Below are 20,945 nucleotides of genomic sequence, written 5' to 3'. Positions count from 1 at the left end.
ATAGAAATACGGAATTTTTTCACTGATTGAGAGCAGTTGGCTTACGATAAGTTTTTTACTCTCATTTGTTCCGTGTTATTTAATTGAACGATAGAATATGTACTTTGGTATATAGTTCGTATTTACGTCCTTCCGTTTTGTCTGTGACATTACCCACCCACATTTTTTCTGATGAGAAAGATCGTTTAAACGACTGAATTCAAAAGTCGGATAAGTTTGAAAGAACCGTTTAAGTAATTTGAAATGCAAAAACCGGATAAAAACATTGAGTGCAAAAACCGAACACGAATTTTGCAAACATCTTTTTTTTCAACAAGCGAACAGAAAAAAACTATGAATGCAATAACTGGACAAAAACTTATCCGATTTCTCAACAGATGCGGTTTTTGCATTCAAAGCTTGTTCTGCCGTCCTCGGCGCTGTAGAACGCAGCATAGTTCCTGCCCCCCGTAACAAACAAGCTAACCATGCTTCGTCCGCAGCGACAGTCGGTAAAATAAACTTTGAATGTAGGAACCGGATAAAAACAGAATACAAGGTCAGAACTGCATTGCAGAACTTAATTATTAACCTGGATTCTGAAATCGAAATCTGAAACTGAAATCAAGAACTTTATTCTAAACCTGGACTTAGGAGCTAAGTTTCGGAAGCGAATTTGGATCTGAGGTTCAGACCAGCATTCAATTTCAAAATTCCAGTCCGGAGTTCAGATTGAAAATTCAGTTTCAGAATTCTGGTTCAAAATTCCGAAACTGAGTTCTGACCCTGAAGCTCTGTAACTTCAGACCGAAATCCAAGTTCGAAATTCGCATCCAAAATTCAGTCATATTTACAGAATACAGTTTTAAAATGCAAAAATTTTGAGCATTTTTTTTCAACTAAACCTTTGAAAATTGGACCGAAACTCTGTGGTGTGTATTTGAATTCCCGAAATCGAAATTTTTGTTATGCCGACGAACTTAGAATTGTATGAAACGTCGAGATTTAGGATAACACCAGATCTCCACATTTCATGCAATTCTACTACACCTGCCATAAAAAAATTCGATTATGGAAATCTTCAAATATTGTCAGAAAGTCGATTTTTGCAAAAAAAATTTTTTTTTCGAGGTAATACTAATTTCTTAGTTTTTTGGCCTAAAATAATTTTTTCCCAGAAGTCGATTTAATTTTTTTTTAATTGCCGTAAAATCTCGACGTTTCAAGTAATTTTAAGACTAATGGCATCAAAAAAATTTGTTTTTTGATTTAAAAATTTATGTCACACCCGAATATCGAAAATTTTCAAACCTTGGTCGTGATAGGGACTTTTTTGGGGTGCCTAAACTACTGTGCACTAACGAAATTAGAGAATACCCTAAAATATTGGCACCCTAATATACAGGGTTGCGCAAAGGAATCTGACACATTTTGTTTTCCAGTTACACTGGAACCAAACAAGAAAGGGAGAAACCGAAGACGGCATCGGAAAATAAAATAATAAAAGTTTAGTCTAATTTAGTAGTTTTCCATCGTGGAGCACTGAAGCGCCGGTCACCGCGTTTTTATTTATAATTCGTTTTTGAAGAATCAGTCGTACTTTAAAACTATTCGTGAGTTTAAAAAAAACACCAAACCGTCACTCGCAATGAATAGAATATAGTCATTTAGCTTTTGATACCTCGTAGGTACCGGTTTGTGCTGAAGTACACATGACTGTTTTGATTTATTTACGTTTCGCATTCAGCTCATCAGTGCATTAGCAGATTAATTCTGAAACTGAAATGAGGAAGTAAGTTCCGAAACTGAATCAAATTGTGATTAAGAAATCAGTTCCGAAATTCTGGTTCGGAGCTCAGACCTTAAATATTGTTCCAAAATCCAGATCTTGCGCTCATATCCTGAGAATTCTGAGATTGAACGAATTCCGATCTTAAATTAAGGAACTAAATTCAGTTACACAATTCTAGTCCAGAATCTAGAATTATGGTTCAGTTAGTTATAAAATTTGAACCTGTATTCGGGACCTAAATTCTGAATCTAACTTCTGAACCTTTAATTAAGTTCTAAATTCAAGTTGACTAAATTCCAAAAATTTTCGATTTCGAAAATTTCATGCGGTGACATTTTTTTTAAAGATATTTTTATTCAGGCCTATTTGCGTACAAGCTTTACGTGGCCGAATTAGCCGATTTTTTAAATAAAGAATTTTTTGAAGTGTTGGTGTCCGTCTTCGTTTCGTTTTCCTTGTTTATTGTAGTCTTGGGCTTGTTGCTAGTTGCTTTAGATGCGCCTTGTTGTGCATTGGTTGCAGTTGCTGGTTGGTTTGATGGTGAAACAAGAGTACTGCGCTCACTAGTTTTCGTTGTTGAACGGTTGACCTTGTCTTTGGTTGAAGACGTATTTTTCGCAGTTTCAGTGCAAGGTTTTTCATAGGTAATCAACGTTTTACACGGACGTGTCCTACCTTGACCACAAATGATGTAAGATGGAATTGCCTTACGTAGTTGTATACGCACAACTTGCACGCCATTCCGGATGCCGGAGAAAAAATTCCGCCATACTTCCCGTTCGATGGAAAGGATTTCACCGTACTGCGACATATTCTCCCGAACGAACTGATCGGTGGCCTGCGGGGGGAGGTCATGCACGCGTACTTCTATGGCATTGTCCACCATGTGCACAGGGATTTTGTATTCAATGTTGTCACACTCAACGCTGTGCACCTCGTTGTTAGTCGAAGCGAAGTGCATCGCTTTCACGTTTAAACATAATGTACACACAGTTAGACGCCTTGTTGAATTGAATCTCACTTACATTATTAGCGTCTAGATGCATTCGTTCTTTAAGTAAGATTTCAATTTCATTTGCTGCTGGTCTAACTTTGCAACGCTTGAAATCTATACAAATTGAATTCGGTCTTGCAGGCCAAGTTTCAGGCTTTGTTAAATCGTATTTGACCATTCCGTACACTCTATTGTTCACTGGCGTATTGTCTTTGTTTCTGTTGTTTCGACCGTAAACGATTTTCGACTGTGTCGGGTGAGATGCGAGCACGAACTGGTGTGGTGACATTCTCTGATGTCCGGACGGGGATCGGAAGTTTTATTTTGGTCGCATGACCTGTATTCACAAAATTTTTCACCTACAGTTTCACAGAATTATTCGAAAGGATTGGAATTTTCGGATATAATTTAAAATGATTTTTAACTCACGAATAATTGTTACGTACGACTGATTCTTTAAAAACGAATTATAAATAAAGACGCGATGAGCGACAGTCCAGTGCTCCATGATGGAAAATTACTGGACGAAAATAAACCTTCATTTTTTTACTTTCCGATGCCGTGTTAGGCTTCTTTAGTTCCGGTGTAACCGGAGAACAAAATGTGTCAGGTTCTTTTGTGCAACCCTGTACTAAACTTCAGCCAATCGTCAAAGCTACTGTTCGTAATTATTTATGGCGTTTCTCAGACTTTCAGTTAGAAACTTCATTTAATATAACGACTCTGCCCTACAATGTTCTTACCTGTAAAAATTTCTACGTAACGTAAAACAACCGGTGATTAATGCCAAGCTCCTCCTGAACAACGAACCGTGCATCATCAATTCAATCAACAGCCATTTCTAATTTACCGCCAACAAACCTTCACGCAAATATTTGTATAGTAAACGAGCTACCGCGTGTGTAATGATTGATGATTATGTGCGTTGGCGCGACTGAAGTGACACCACCTCTGACCCCATTGCGTAACGAAGTCGCAATGTCCGAAGCCTGAACGACCTTGTCCCGGTTCCGTCGACCGTACGTCGCGGGGTTCGAAGTGAAACTTGGTGACTCACACGAACCGGAAAGTAAATTTGAATACACATCGACCATTTTTTCCCGTACGCCTGGTTTTACTCCAGAAAACACCGAGAATTCCCGCATATTTTCCCGGTTGCTTCGAAATCCGGGTACGACAGAAGGAAGAGTGCCGGTCTCTGGCAGATGACACACATTTCGGTTTACCCATTTCATAACGTAGCAGGCCTGTTCTATAATTACGTACCAGATCGTCTAATTAACGAGCGACCCAAACCCGAAATTGAGCTTGTCTTTGCGCCCGATTCTGCGGTTTTTTGAGTGACCGGAGCAAATGAGCTTGTTTTGATCACCGCACGTACGGAGCTAGGGCGGTCCACTCCACCGGGGCTAGTCCGAATACGAAATTTCTTCGCAAATAAAATCCTAGCTGACGGCTCGAGGGTTCCGAATTGTAATACATATTCATATGGCGTTTTAATTCGTTAGCACTAGTGCGGCGCCCGGGTTCTCCCCCCGCTTAACTAGATGTGTCACCATGAGCCGAGCTAATTAATTAGGCAGACGCCTCATCGGTGATTCATCGCGTACGGCTGTGGGACCGAGTGACGTTCCCCTGAGCTATCATGCTATCACCAACAATAGCTAAATCACTGCAATTAAGTATTTATAAGTACGTGTCCACGTCGCGGTTTGGTTTGGTCTATCAACGAAACCTTCGGAGTAGCCGTCGTATAAATTCCGCGAAAATTGGAGACGTAAAAATAGTGGAATTCATGAAAATAGTAGTTTTATTACGCGCTTATCCATCTGCCGGCAGTACGTTATTAAGCAAACACGATAACTGGCCAGAGTCCTGAGTCTGTATACTTGGTTCAGGTCATTTCTAGTCACCGAACGAACGAACGTACGACCGTAGAGGAATCTATAAAAGCACTAATGGCCCACTAACTAACCACTCGCGGTCGTTATCGAATCCTAGCTTTAATCACCAAAACGTTCCCGGTCTCTGTACCGGATCCATCCTCTCGTCAACAATAACAACAACAACCAAAACAGCGAAATTCTTTCGCACTATCAGATGGTGAAAAACCGGAAAATAATGGCCTGCTTGGTTTTGCTTTGCATGCCAACCAACCAACCAGCCAACCAGCCGATATTACACATTATGATTATGGATAACCTCCGACCTCCTCCTCCTTCGGGCTCCGATCGCCACCGCAACTACCTACCTTCACATACACCGAAGCACATTCGCAAGCTACAGGTTCCCGACCCGGTTTGGTGGAAGCTCGATTGAGCGAGCAGCCGCAGCAATTTTCGCTGCCACCCGAAAATATGTCTGAATGCGAGGGGTTTCGCGAAACATGGCAGCAGGCAAAAAAAATAAAAATAATAATAATAAATAGAAGTAGTCGCATTTTCGACTCGTCGGCGGGAATATGTGAATTACTTGATGAGTACACGCTGAGTGGCTACCGGTGGAATGGAAATTGAAAGCCGAATGAATGGTGGCAGCGCTGCAGCAAAACCGGGAGCAAAAAAAAAAAAGAAAACATCATCGTACTCATATTGCTTTTCAAGCTGGATCCAGGACGACGACAGTCGGAGAGAAAAATCAATAATGGCACTTCCACGGCACACCCGTCGTTCTGCATTTGGACATTTGGGGGCAGATTTTTTGTACGGTGGACTTTAACCGAGAGCCTATTGCAAGGGTTACTTTTGTTATGGGTTTTACAATTCAAAATAGTAGATCCACGGATCACCTGGATCTGTGATCTGTAGGTTTTGGTTAGATGTCATCACTCGGCCCGGAAATTGTACTAGCAGTTCAGTATGAACTGCTAGCTACTTATCAGCCAGAAGAAGAAAAATAAAAAAGTTGGATGAAAACCCAGCAAACTGATTTTTTTTCGAAAATTGTTTCATTTTCAAACTTTTTGTCGTGAATACGACTTACTTTACTATGGGGCGCCTTTTCAAAATTTACCCTCTGAGAGAGTGATAAGTTTTTGATCGTGAATATCTCTTGTTGTATCTAACGAATCAACATAATTTTTGCTACATGCCATCGGAAATATGATCACAATTTTATGATAAAATTTTCAGTCGTGTGACATAATCTCATACAATTCAAAATTAAACTTTTCTGAAATGTTCGATATAAACGAGTACCAAAGAGGATTTATATAATCTAAAGGATTTATATAAACTCAATAATCAAAATTTTTCAACTTAAACGTGTATAGCAACTGCATTGAAGTATTTCGATAGTACACTATTGAAAAACCTGTCTCATTTGACCCATGTCAACACCAGCCAATCAGAACGCGTTCTGAGAAAGAGAACAAAACATCTGCTGCTGTACAACAAATCGTTCGAAAAAAATGTCCCGAAAGTGCTTAATATCGTAGTGAGTTCCACAATTTGGTCCTTCTGAAAGGCAGGAATGAATCCCATACAGCATCATGATAGTTTCCTTCAATTAAACGCAAATCTAAAATGAAATAATCGACATTAAAATTCTATATGCTGCTATTTTTATAGCCGTTAGGACCGCCCATTAGTGAAAGAGCTACAAACGAAATCATGTAAAAAAAACGTGATTAATCCACCTAGCAGTGAGATGATACCTTTTTTTATCAAAATGCTCGTGTTTTTTTTTGGATGAATATTCTTCGGTGTTTAAGTTTTCATTACATTATTTTAATGACCGTCGTTTTAAGCGACAATTTGAGATTGTAATCACTCATTACTCTGTAATGTCGAAATTGCAAATACAATCGAATTTAAATCTAGAAGTGTGATAATCGATTAAACATGCCATGATATGTAAGTTCCACTTCAGAGTTTACGGTAATTTAAGGTACTTCCAGAGCCGGTATTCAGGAACCAGCATAACCCATACCGATTCGTATGGCCATATGACGAATAAATTACAGTTTTGAGTACAACTTTGAAGCTTAATTGGATAAAATTAATTAATTTTTGTATGTATGTATAAAACTAATTAATTTTGTATATAAGTTTAATTCAATTTGAATTTTTGTTTCTGAAATTTGATTAGGCTTTTTTGAGAAAACGATTGAGCTTTGGGAAACGATTTTATACTGGAACCGGAATTCTAAAATCGGTATGGCCGAAGTCAGATAAATTCACCTGAATAGCTGTATAGTTTACATTTGTTTCAAAATATTTGAAAATCAGTGAGTGATCATCTTTGAGAAATCATAGCACGAATTAAATTTTTAGGTGCCCTCTGAATCGACAACTGAATACCACTAAAACTGAAAAAAGTTAATTTTTTTTATCGACTATCCAAATCTGCTAACCCGATAAACCTGATTAATTTATGTGGAATAGACATTTTTATACTAATCACCCTGTATCCCCGAAACCGGAAGTTGGATCTGACTGAAGAGCAAGATGTTTTAAAGAATCTTGAAACTTTTCATTTACATCTTAGATGATTCTTAGATTTCATTTGAATCTTAGATCGGTTCAGCCATCTACGAGAAGAATGAGTTACACAATTTTAATTTCGTTTAACATATCATCCTGTAGTTCCGGAACCAGAGGTGGGAAACAAACATAATTCAGGAACTTTGTTTGGGAGCATACGAATTTTCGTATGAATCTGAATTTGTAGAAAAGAAATTTTCAGAGAAAATTAAGTGAAATTATTTGTCACACACGCATTTGCTGATCTCGACGAGCTGATTTGAATGGTATATGGATGTTATGTTCTTCCAGCATTTATTGCTGTAAGTAGTTTAAAACAATATAATTAAAAAAAAATCTGCCATATGTCATTTTCGAACGATTATGTTGCCAAAAACGAGCCGTGCTAAAATCGGTCCGAGGCAAATTGACATGAAAAAGGATGCTGTACACAGTCTTTTTGGTACTTAGAAACAATTTTATGTAACAGAATAAAAAATCGTGTTTTCCGTTGCTCCCAAGGATTGCTTTGTCATACAGCGCTCAAAACTCCTTCTACTGGAATAGGGGGAAAAGTCGCTAACATAAGAATGTCGATATCTCTGTTAAAAATGGACGGATTTTAACAATCTATGGCTTGTTGAATAGGTATTATCGTGCGGAATCTAAGTCTGAAAACATATTCTGTTTTCAAGGTCAATTGTGACAGATACTGTCTAAAAACTGAAAATTTTGACATAAAACTTCGAATAACTCAAAAAGTAAACATCCGATCTCAAAACCATTCAATAGCGTGACGGAGAGACCTTTCATTTGCGACTAGTTTGATCAAAATCGGTCCAGCCATCTCTGAGATCTCGACCTCTTAATTGACAACACACATACAGACACACACATACACACACACACAGACATTTGCTCAGTTCGTCGAGCTGAATCGATTGGTATATGTCATTCGGCCCTCCGGGCCTCGGAAAAATTTTCGAAAGTTTGAGCGAATTCTATATCTATTTTTTATATATATAAAAAAAGGTAAAAAAACAAAACAAAAAATTGGATCAGTTTGAATTCTATCACCACTGCGAGAAGATCTATTGTGTATCGTTTGCAAAGCTAGTTTCGCTTCCGACAAGGGCGATTACGTCACAGCTGTCAGTTGTTTGCATTGGTGAAAAAGCAACGAAAAGAGGACAACGGTGGAGAGCATCACACAAAATCAACCGTTCTAATGGCTCTAAAAGTTTTCTAAAGATTTATTAGGATTTCTTGCTCGCAAATTGAAGGTAAATATCCTCAGTTTAGTGCAAATCTAGAACTGTTTGATTAGATTTGTGCACTTTTTGCTGTGAGAAATTCACAGTAATCGAGATCAAGTGAAGCCTTTTTTTGCGATAAATGTGAAAAAGGGGAATGCTTGCATAATTCATACAATTAATGAACTAATTGATATTCGGAAGTGTTAAGGAACATGTCAGTTGTTTTCGTATTCACGACATCCAGTTATGTCTCTGACATTACCCACCCGCCTTTTTTTACAATTAGCCATGCAACGATTCTGTACACTAAGCATCGGCTGCGAAGTCTGTTGAAACAGAAAGGCCAAATTCCACCAAAGGAATGTAATGCCAAGACTTTGCTTTTTGTGTCGGTTTTACATCATCCGCTTTGTGCAAAGATTCGTTCAACTCAAGCGGTCACATTTTGGCGCGCAATCCTTCGCAATCCCTTTTACCTTAAGGTCTGAGGACAGAGGGCCACGTGTTGAGTTTTAAATCGACCACGTGGCTTGCTCAATTCCCTTTGCGCATCGTATTTATCTTGTACTCTCTCGTATATGAGCAAACTGTACCGGGTTGCATACATTTTGTTATTTTGATGAGAAGTTTTATCACATTAAGGACTATTCACACATATCCGGTCCGGTTCAGTGCCGGCACGACACCGTGCACGGATACTGATATTATTTCATTCGTTTTCTATACGCGCATTTACACCTATCCGGCACCGTGCCGTTTCAGTGCAGCTCGCCGTCAGTGTAGTGTCCGTCCGGCAAACTCAAATTCGTCGTCACCGATATTTTTTATTTTCACTGAAGTCGGTATGTTATTACATTGGCTGTGCCGGAACGGAAACAGTACGGAAAAGGAACGGAAGGGCTCCGATAAAAAAGAACACTGACGGCGCACTGAAGGCACTTTCACTGAACCGTCACGGAACTGAAATGTGTGAATAGTCCTTTAATCTATCGTATGGGTTGGACATTACATGGATTCCAATGAACAATGAAAAAATATTCAACTTTCACAAAGATTGAATGTCTGTGTGTTTGGCAGCCTTGTCGAGCCAACTTTGTTTCTCTCTCCTTTTTCAGAATGCTATCAGGAAACTAAAGCGAATAAAATGGCGGATGCATTGAAACTGACTTTGTTTCACAGAAAAATACAAGACTTTATTTTTATCGCGATGACATATATGTTTTTATGTAATAATCGCATCTAAACTAAATTATCTAGATTTTGTCACGGTAGATTTATGATACAAGCCTTCAAAGCCGAGATATTCGTTGAACAAGTGGAGGTATGCATTTCCGAGCGCTCCAATTTTCAGCAGTTCTTCAGTCAGAAAAAAATACAACACGACCGCTAAACTCAATGAATCATCCTGGAAATTTCACAGAATATTCTCAACTAAATTTCGAAGACATTGTCAGGTGGATTTTTCTATATTCTGAACTGTTTCCAAGAAAATTTAATTTGAAACGGGAAAATAGCAAAAAACCTACCACTTTACGGTACTGTCCTCAGCCCATAACTTTTGAATTCTGGAACAAAATTCAAGACAGAAATTTCAAGATCTGGATTCCGTAACAAGATTTTAGATCTAAATTCCGAACCATAATTTTTCTAACTGACTTCTGAGCTATAATGAAAAACCTGAAATAATCTTTTAGAATTTAGGTTAAGAATTTAATTTCCCAACTCAGTTTCAGAATACATTCAAGTTCAGCATTCAGCTATAGAAGTGAATTTGAAACGTGAATTGTGGAAATGAGTTGAGTGTCCTATTTCTAGAACTAAATCCGTGAGTTGATTAAAAATTAGTTCGGATCCAATCTCAGATTCCGAAGTTAGTTTTGAAATAATCAGTTACAGTTCAGGTTTTAGTGTAGCGAAATAAATGATGGAAAATAGTACAGTTGTACAGTTGCTGCAGTTGTAAAATCCGATAAATTCCATAAATTGGTTGTTTTTAGAACCAGTAAAATATTCCCAAAGAATTGTGCGAAGTTTTCCTTCACTGAGTATGCTAATCTGCAAAAATAACTTATATTTTGTTTGTAGTATTATTTTACTCTCACTCTTACATTTGTTCGGTGTTATTTGCGTGGTAGATTGTTTGTCGTCGATTACTCATATTTGTATTATTGATGCACAATTACATTTCTTGAAACGAAGCAGTACAAGCAAAATTTACTCAATGAAGCAACTAATACAAACGGTTATTGATATTCGGAAGTATGAAAGAATTAGGTCAGCTTTTTTTCTCTTTTCACGTCCTTCAGTAGAGCGTCTCTGTCATTACCCATCTTCCTTTTTGGGTAGTGTAATGTTCCACAATTAGCTTGCCAGTACCAGTTGTGTGGACCAGATTTGACTATCTGGTCGAAAAGTAAACGCTATTTGCGCGATACTTTCTTATATTGTACCGGAGCACAAGATCTAATCTGACGCTCTGACGAAATTCCTCATTCTTAATTCTGTCACTGAATTTTGGAGCCGATTGTAGGACCAGAAATCTGAGTTCTGAAACTCAATTTCAATGCTAGCTTCTGGAACTAAATTCTGAACCTGAAGTCGGGAACTGAATTCCGAAAAATCCGAAACCCTACCACCTAAAACTCTGGACTTGGATATTGGTCGGCAGCTAAATTGTAGTTATAGAGAAATCCGGTGCAAAATTCAGTTTTCAAATTTGGATCCAGAAATCAGCATAGAAATTCGTTCCTAGAGCTTCGTTCAAAAATTTTTAGAATTTTTGGTTTGAGTTAAACTTTTAGAATTTCCAAATTCTTGGGCTGCAACTGAAATCCAAATGTGGATTTTTAATGCATTTTCGAACTGAGTTTTGGAAATACAACTAAATTTTAGATCTGAGTTCTCATTCTGGATTTAGATCCGAAGTTCCATAGCTCCATGTTAAGAACTCAGTTTCGAAAACTGAATTCTGAACCAGAATTTCGGACAGAAAGCTTAGCACAGAATTTTGGTCTGAACGTCAATTTCAGTCTCAGAATTCATTTCCGAAATTTTGTTCCGAAGTCCAGATCTAGACTTATAATCAAGTGATATGCATGTTAAAATAAGTTATAACTAAAACATATTATTTATTTCTTTTCAAATATCTTTATATTTCTAATTTTGCTAATTATCACCGATTCTGCACACCAGATTTTACTTTCAAGTCACTAAATTTCATCACTATTTGGGTATATCATTCTAAGTTTGTTTGATTTCTTTCAATCATTATTTGATTCTCAAACTGGTTCGTCTAAAAATTATACTTACAATTTGTTGATTCTGCGGGTGTTCTTTACACTGTTGACCTCATCTGAAAAATAGCTAATTCAACTCAACTTTTATTAATATTACAAGTACAATTAGAAGACTCCAGCTGGATTTCTTTCAAAAATTATTTCATTTTCGAAGTTTTAAGTTAAAGCACCAAACTTACAAATCATTGTTCCGAGAGCAGCATAATCCACTATTGAGCAAGTCTTGAGGTCCTGAAAAATAAATAAAAAACATGTTAATATTATTATATAAAACTTACCGAATCCCGTTAGTTTTACAGTACCATCGTTTTGTTCATGTTAGTTGTTTACTATCGAAATGTTTTCTTTTACTCAAATTTATATCATACTGTGTCTTTGAATATTTCGACGTCACTTTAAACTGCCGAAACAACTTTCATACAAAAGAGTACCCGATCAACAAGGGAGAACAAAATTGTATCTGGGGTTGTTTCGTTTTTTCTATCTAAATTAATCATAATCTTGGTCTCGCTAATAGTTAAAATAACAGAAATTATAACTCAATTTAACCTAGGGGGTAACAAAATTGTTACAAACCTTGATATGTAAATATCAATATTTTATCTAAATTCGTTACAAATTTAGTACGACTTTTCAGTTATTATTACCCATTTTTTGGGGGAAACTATTTACCGTGCAAATCTAAAAAAAGATTTCGCGAAGTACAATAAAATTGCATACCTTCAGGCGATTTGATTTGCCATAAAAAATCATGCACAGTTGAACGACTGGTTCCGAACCGGGAAGTTTTGAGTTGCCAACACACGCTACGATTGCATCGGGGTATGAGAACCAACTGAGGTTGAAAGGATATATTGTCATCATATAATAACATATATAATATGTAAGTCCATATTGCTACAAAAATAATCTTTCACTCTCCACCTCTTTCGTCTTTTCCTTCCAACCGGCATATTAGTGACAAAGGGGCTATTTTAGAACAATGAGCAAGCTTTTTTTGCTGAAGAATAGATTTATATGAACGGAAATTACTAAATTCAGTGAAACAAATGTCTTCATACCTTACAGAATCTGAGAAAATTAACTAATGAATGATAGTTTTTCAGTTTTTGCTTCTTTGTACCAAGAGGGCCGACTTTCGAATAACATTCGAATCTGTTCGCTCGTTCAGTTCAGTCTGTACGTGTATGTGTGTCGATTGGCGGGTATATTTGATTAAAATGTGCACTTATTTTTCTCGGAGATGGCTGAATCGAGTTTTGTAAATTTAGATTAGAATAAAAATTCGTTTGAACGACAGTGAAAAATCAGTGTATATAACATCGATTCAAATAGCAAGTTTTTATGATTGATGATCCACCAATTGCCTATAAGTCACATTAGTTTGCGATATCCGCAGCCAGAAGACTCGCAAGTATCGTTCAAAAATCACCAAAATTGAACTATCATTGCGGTTTGATTGTTTGATATCTACCTAGATTGACTCACAGAAAAATGATTCAAATGGAAAATCTCATAATGCGGGTCGGTTGCTTTAAACTCTACGTTGCAAATTTCGAATCCCAGCTCATGGTTCCGGATTGGAAGTAATCAAAATACTACAAAATGAGACTACCATAAATTTATCATATATGGATAGATTGAACTTTTCAAATCGAAGGTATTATGGTGCAATAAATCGTTTTTGTCTGATTCATGAATTTAAAAATGTTCATGCATTGATATAGATGACAACGGCAAAATTCGATATCTGCAATTCGTAGATCTTAATAATTGAAGACCTAACCAACTCATTTCGATTTTACTGATTTTTGATCCAAAAATTATGAAAGTGATTCGATATTACTTTAGGTTGCGTTAGGCCATGATGATATCATCAGCGCCACTAAAGAACATTTTTCAATGTAATATTAACAAAGTTTTTTATTTAGAACTACGTAAAAAATCATCAGATCAACATAGTATAAAGTACAGCAAGAACTAAACATAAATCGATACGAATTTTTGAAGATTTTTTTTCTCTATTTTCAGTACATCCGGGGTCCGTTAAACTAAAGTCGCTATTTTCAATCTGCAACTAAAAGACCTATAAATCGAAAAAGTATTGAGCTGAGTTTAGATTTTGTTTTTCGTTTATTGCGGCGTCACTTTTGAAGACGTTTTGAAATTTATAACACTTATCACTCTGCGTTTTCGAAAACAAAAAACGGTCAACGATAAAATTGAAGAATTCAAGCATTCATTTGACTCCAAGCTTGTGAAAACCATATCTGAGGAAACATTGCAGAATTCAATGAACTGAGTCGAATGCTATATCACTTTTTCGGATATTTATTAGTCGAGTTTTGAAGCTTTGCCTTACCTTTCTTTGTTCGTAAGAGAAAAAGCGCAAAATTACTTGAAAAATATTTATTTCCAATTAAAAAATAATATTTGAATAAAAACTTTACACAATTTAAGTAGGAATTACTTAGGAACGTTCTCAAATTTAAAATTTAGGCCATCATTTCAAAATCAAATATTAAATTGCTGTTTTCAAAAGCATCTTAAGGTTTGTGAAATTGGAAAAAAAAATGTTTGTTACTGTACTTTATTGATGCATAGCATTTTTCGGGTTGAAGGGCAAAAACATGATCGACAAAACTCTTTTTTTCTCAATTCTCTAGTATAGTTTTACCAGAAATATAACGGCGCGTAATATAATATCTGGACTTGCTATAATCTTAATAAAATCTATATGTTTGCTTCTGATTTGGAATCATATTTATAACAAAATGAGATATAAATATTAAGATCATATATAATTTTGATAGAATCCTGTTATGCTCTGTCGATCGGGTAATCCCTATTGTAAAAAACAAACCTCCTAAAAAACACCCATTGCAAATAGGATTAGAAGATTCCAGCTGGATTTCTTTCAAAAACTATTTATTTTCGAAGTTTTAAGTTAAAGTATCATACTTACAAATCCTTCACTTCAGCATAATCCACTATTTAACAAGTCTTGAGGTCCTGGAAAATAAAGTGCAATTAAAAAACATATTGGTATTATTATACAAAACTTATCTTTTTCAAGGTGGTTTTACAACTGATTTTTCGTTTGATTTTTCGATCATTTAACATATGGAATGGGACGCACAAAATGTCTAGTAAGTTTAATTTTTATTTTGTTGCAATTCGTGTTCAAATAATGAAAGCTCTAACAACAATTGTAAGCATAGCTAAGCAGATTTATTGGATTTGCTAAGGAGACTTAGGTTTATTCTATGCGAGTTCTACAAAATCAACAATAACTAACAAGAGCTATGTATTTTGTGATATCTCGAAAAAAGCAAAGTAATGATTTGATGTGCATTTCCCAATAGTGATCATTTGAGAGTTTTTGCTTGAAACTGACCGTTTTCGTTTGCTTTAGAAGCGTATTACATGGAATGAGTCCCGGGCTTAACTAATAAAAAATTTGTTTTTCACCGTGAAAAGTTTAATTCTTCAGTATTATCTCCATCTAGAGCGATCCCATCGGTCCTCCAACATTTTGATGCCCTTTGAATAAAAGATTTGTCAAAACCTTCAAAATAGGTTCACTTCACTGCGATAACCTCAAAATTCTCCTTTTCAGGTTTGAAAATAGATAATAGTCGCTAAGGGGCCAGGTCTGGAAAATACGGGGGATGGTGGACCAATCCGTACCGCAAGTCATTCAATTTCACTGTTGCTTTTATCAGGACACGAAACTCGTCTTTTTCCGTAGCTTGATGAAAACTAGAACTCGTCTGACGCGATCAGCTGTTGTTTAAACACTAGTGGATAGATTGTCATGAAATTTGGAATTTGAGCCATCTACAGGCTTGTTCTTAATAAAAATATAAACGGTTTGAAATTATTCATGTATTTTCTGTGAGAGGCCCATGATATTTTATTGATGGTTTCTTATTGAAACGTCTTCTGAGTAGTTTTTAAATGTTCAATAACAATGGAAACGATAATTCTTGAGTAATATTCTAACAATGATGTATATTTAAAGTCAATAAAATCTTTCTTATAAAGAGAAGCTCGATATGAATTCATGTCAGCTGTCAACCTTAATGTGATAACCACAACTTGAAGCTTAAAGTTGTAAATAGAATAATCTAAAATTCATATTTTAAACAAAATATACGAAACAATAACTGTATTGTTTCATTTGCTATTCTGTTCCCAGACACCAATCAGAACAACGCAATTACTTTCAATCAAACCTTCAGAAACCACTTTGCCCACTACGAGCCGAACGGTTCCCGGCTTATCACTTTTGTCGTCCCGAAAGAAAAGTTCATCAGTCATCATTTTTGTTTTCTATCTTCGTTTGCTAGCCAGAATCGACAAGCTCTCTGACGCTATAAATTTCGTAATTCATGACCCAGCTCCAATAAATGAAGCGCAAACTTAATTTTTTTCCCATGTATCTAAAAATTTTACACATAAATCGTAGTTCCCTTCCTCTGTTCTCGTCTGCTCCACGGCAGAAACTAGCGCGTGGACCACAATTCCCAGGCTCTCGTTATCGCGAAGTCCCATTTTCCGATCTGGGACGGACCACCCGTTCTCCACCGACTCGCCAACATCTTGTCTATTCAAATTCAGTTAATGTTGTTATTGTGCTTGTTATCGTTTGCTCTATAAATATGTTATTATATTGATTTATAAATAATCGCATCGCCTGTCGGTGGGTAAAACATTGCGCGTAATGTGACTCTTCGTGCCACCCGAGAGCGCGCGAACCGGGCGAGAAGATTGCAAACTAATTTATTGTTATTGGCAGTGCAAAACGACTCCCTCTGAATGCATCCACACGCGTTCGTTACCCCGTTTTCCGGTCCTGCCGGTTCGCGTAGTCCCCCAAACTGGTAGTAATTAAATTACTATGCACTTATTTTATAACATGATATATTTGTTTATTCTTTTGACTAATGAAGTTTTGTTTTTTCTCTCTCACTCTTTTGCAGATGCAGCACGTGTTTTTCGCGTTTGTTAACATCAACCAGTTCGCCGGTGACGATGCGGTGATCCGGCATTCGCAAGTTGGTTCCTCGATAATCGATCATTGATTCGCACCGGGGCATCAGTCAGCCACTCTCTGAGTCATCGAACGAGAACGAGCCAGATAAATTATCTTCGTAGAACGATTATCGTTGGACGGAACATATGTGCCGGGGTCGGGTTGACTCCCTCCCCAAGAGCCGGCTGGCTGTCGGAGGAAAAATTACACCCTAGTAATTGACTTTGTGCACACTTGATAGCTCCAAAACTGTTCGCTCCTACTATCGCGTACCGCTTCGACACAAATTAAGTCATAAAGGGTAATAAAAGCAAAATTTATTATCAACCGAGGCTCCGATGCCGGACGACGACGACGACGACGAGGGGCGACAGCGAAACCCGGAACGACCAGAACCCAAAAATCGATTCCTGCCCGGTTTGCCGACGGACGAAGAAGGAACGAATGGAACGGTTTTATGCCTTAGCCCCCGAAAAAAAAAGCCCATAAATAAGCGTTCGGCCAACGTCGAGTGCACTCCATTACGTACCGACGTGGTGTGCCCAGCGAGTTCGTTCAGCAGAGCAAGCAAAAAAAACGTCGAGCAATTTATGACTTTAACTCCTATGATACCCACCACAGCCCAGATCTCGCCCGACCGCCGTGCACACCAACCACCCGGAACACCCGTTCCCAACCCAAAACGGATCACTTTAATGCACATTGTCCGACGGCGGTATGCAATTTCCCGAACGAAACCTGCCGAAAAGCATCGTGGCTGCAACAAGGTGCACTATTTTTGAAACCCCTCCCGGTATGTGTCGATAATCGGCCGCAAAAGGGTGCCGTGAAAATGTGTCATAAATTGGCGCACCCCCTCCGGGCGCTCAACCGGAGCAAAGCCTGTCCTGGCGAATTAGGGCGGAGGGCGTGTTTTCGCAATTTCTACCGTTTGTCCCACATGGCTTGGCATCGCATGGCATAGAATCGCCTGCCGGACGCCATATTCGGTTCGGTGGAAGAATAGTAGTGACATGTGATTTGCTCTCCTGTGCTCTGGAGAGATGCTGACCACGGATAATAACTTCCGTACGGTGTGCCATCGGCTTACCCTCGATTCGGGCATTCGCACGCAAACATTTGTCGACGGTTTAATTTGTTCGGTTTTGTGATTATGATTATGTGAGTAATTGAGTTTAGAATTCGAACTAATTTAATAAACAAATCATGGTTACTGTGGTTTGCCGGTGGCCGGGCAGTTGACTACGCCTACTACATTTATGTTGACGTAGAATCACAAACGAATTTCCAGACATGACAGTCACGATCTTTTTTTGGCGCACATCTACGGTCCTCCGTGAAACTGGCACCAATGGTGATAAATTGGTTGCACTGCTGAGTTCCCATCATCGCATTCATAATGCAAATGTCGAACCGTGAGAACCCTTTCGATACGTTAGCTCATTTGTATAGATTGAGAATTAATGGCACACTTTGGTCGAAATGATAACAATCCAATTAATCTCGCGCTCCACCAAGCGGTGAGTGCGGTCATTTCAGAAGGTACCGGGAACGGACCAGATTTTTTTTTTAATATTTGTAAGCACGTACATGTCTTTATTATTTGTCTTTAGTAGAATGTTCTTTGAAGAACCGCTTGATTGTTTCTGAAAAAAATGATAGCCACAAAATTTGTATCTAATGTTTGGAATAGGTCCAAACCCGGAGATTTACAATCCCATTGTTGTTCAAGTCTGACAATACCCACTTCAAGACATTTCAGCAAAACGACTAACCAAAAATTCGGATAAAACGAAAATATTAGAAGAAGATTAGAAGGCTTATAAATAATCTAATCTTGTCTAAAGTAATTATCCACACTGGAAAGTTCACTCGACACAACCGAAAGAACTTCTAAATAGCACCTAGAATGTGTCGGTCGGGTCGATCTAATTCGGATGGAACTTTATTTGTAACTGATCGTACTCGGAACAAAAAATGGTGGCTGGGTACTGTCTGGGACCTAACCGGATGACGTTGGTCCTAAACTATTCATATTACTGGGTTAAGTCCAACTGGAACTGAACCTGGTCTTACCATAATAATGGAACCTTAGCATAGAAAGTTCAGTTAGAGATCCAATCTCTCCAGAATCTGGATCGAAAATGTGGTAGGTCCAGGTTCTGGTCCAATTCCAGGTTCATGATTTGGAAGTTCCCGATCTACTCAGATTTAAAAAAAAAAATGTGAATTTACATCGATTTTCATTCAACCATTTGAAGTAGGAAATCGAATGGAAAATTACCTTACAGTTCTTCATTTTTCAATAAATTAGTAACAAAACTAATCGTTTTTAGAAATATACAGTCTTGTAAAGATTGTCCCAGAAAGTATGGACGCACTTTGATTTCGCTTTAAATAATTCACAAGTGTTAGATATTAAAATTTCATTCGATATACTGATAATGTTAGACTACAACAACAGAATGTTATTCTCAACATTTGCTACTTAGCCATTGCAGACTAACTGCCACACCTTCTTGCGAACGTTCCTTATTAAATTCCGTACAGACTTCTTGGCGACAAGTTTTGACACCTTTTTCTAATCTTTTTCGAACTGTTGGATGGTTTCGGTTGCCGAGACATGTTTCCTAAGATGTGCCTTCGTTAATGCCCAAAATTCCTCAATTGGTCGAAGTTGTGGGCAGTGACATTTTTGGTAGTATACCATTCTACCGTTGATTTCTAGTTGTGGCAAGAAGCAAGATCTGGCCAGAAGATAACAGGATCCTTGTGGCTTCGAATCATGGGTAGAAGTCGTTTTTGCAAACATTTCACTGTTCATTGAAGCGGTGGTGATGAAGGGTTTCGAAATCTTGCCGCAGCTACAAATTGCTTTCCAGACCATAGCTTGTTACCAAATTTTTCGACTTCCGTAGATGTCTCGGACTGGTTTAACACTTGTCCTTCTCGCACCGTATAATATTGTGGTCCCGGCAAAGATTTGTAATCGGGTTTCACGTAGGTTTCGTCGTCCATGATTATGCAGTTCAAATTTCCAGCAAGAATTGTATTGTACAGCTTTGGAACCCTCGGTCTGATCGATGCTTCTTGTTTCGGACTACGTTTTGGTTGTTTCTGCTTCTGATAGGTTTGAAGATTCCAACGTTCTTTAGCACGAAGAACGTTTCACTTCGAAGTGCCCACTTTTTTGGCCACATTCCGATCTGAAACCTCCTTTTTTTGCTCGAACGCCTTCAGTATACATTTATCCAACTGAGGGTTAGCAGGACCTTTTTTCGACCCGTTTTCGGTTTATCCTCAAAGGTGTTATCCTCACCGAACTTCCTGATTGCATTTCGCACGGCTTTTTCACTCACTCCTTCCATTTTTGCTAACTTTCTCAGTGACAGCCCGCGTTCTGTGCACCATTTGTACACAATTTTTCGACGTTGTTCTGCTGAAAGTCCACATATTTCGAAACAAACTAATGAAAACGAATAAACAACTGCACAAGTGGTTAGAAAAACCAGTCGGTGTTGAACAGTCGTTCTCACCGCACTCTTGCCTCCTGGAAATTTTTTCTGGTTACCTAGCGTTTCATTGATTCAAGGCTTCAGTCTTTTTTAAGGCTACCTGAATCACCAATAGTCTTTCTAAAGACTAAAAATTAGTCAGCCTTTCTCAAGGCTCAAAGAGTGATATTAGAGTGACTAAGAAATTAATCAGCCTTTTTAAGGCTAACTATTCAGAGAACTATTATTCAAACTTCAAAATTCAAAATTCCATTCATTTCAAAAATGCCTGCGTCCAACCGGAAAGGCAACAAGCCTAAGGCTAAAAATAATTCAATACGGAATAAATCACAATCCGTTATTCAACATTTTTCTAATAACATTCACGATCTTATAGAATCTGAATGTAAAAATAAAAGACAACGGACGGATTTCCCTTCCGTTGATTCTATGTCGTCTAGCAATATTTACGAGATTCTTCCTGATTTCGATTGTAGCGACATAGAAGAAAATTCTTCAAAAATTCCCAAAATGGACGCTTGTCGTTCTGGGAAGAAACATCAATCTATGCCACCAGTGACGGTGATGATTTCCGACTTCAAAGCATTCCGTACTGAGCTTTCTACTTTTCTC

At 37.7% G+C, this 20,945-nt stretch overlaps 1 long non-coding RNA gene across 1 annotated transcript in view; it reads left to right on the top strand.

Annotated features, from left to right (window-relative positions):
• Nucleotides 1-20,545, top strand: part of LOC131439002 (uncharacterized) — a 101,517-nt gene extending 80,972 nt beyond the window's left edge. The window contains exon 5 of the long non-coding RNA XR_009231038.1: nucleotides 16,766-20,545. This is a non-coding gene — a long non-coding RNA (uncharacterized LOC131439002). The remainder of the gene's footprint in view (nucleotides 1-16,765) is intronic.
• Nucleotides 20,546-20,945: the final 400 nt, after the last annotated feature.

The sequence above is a fragment of the Malaya genurostris genome, chromosome 3 (genome assembly GCF_030247185.1).
Source record: "Malaya genurostris strain Urasoe2022 chromosome 3, Malgen_1.1, whole genome shotgun sequence".
Classification (NCBI taxonomy): domain Eukaryota; kingdom Metazoa; phylum Arthropoda; class Insecta; order Diptera; family Culicidae; genus Malaya; species Malaya genurostris.
This window is presented reverse-complemented; position numbering and strand designations above follow the sequence as displayed.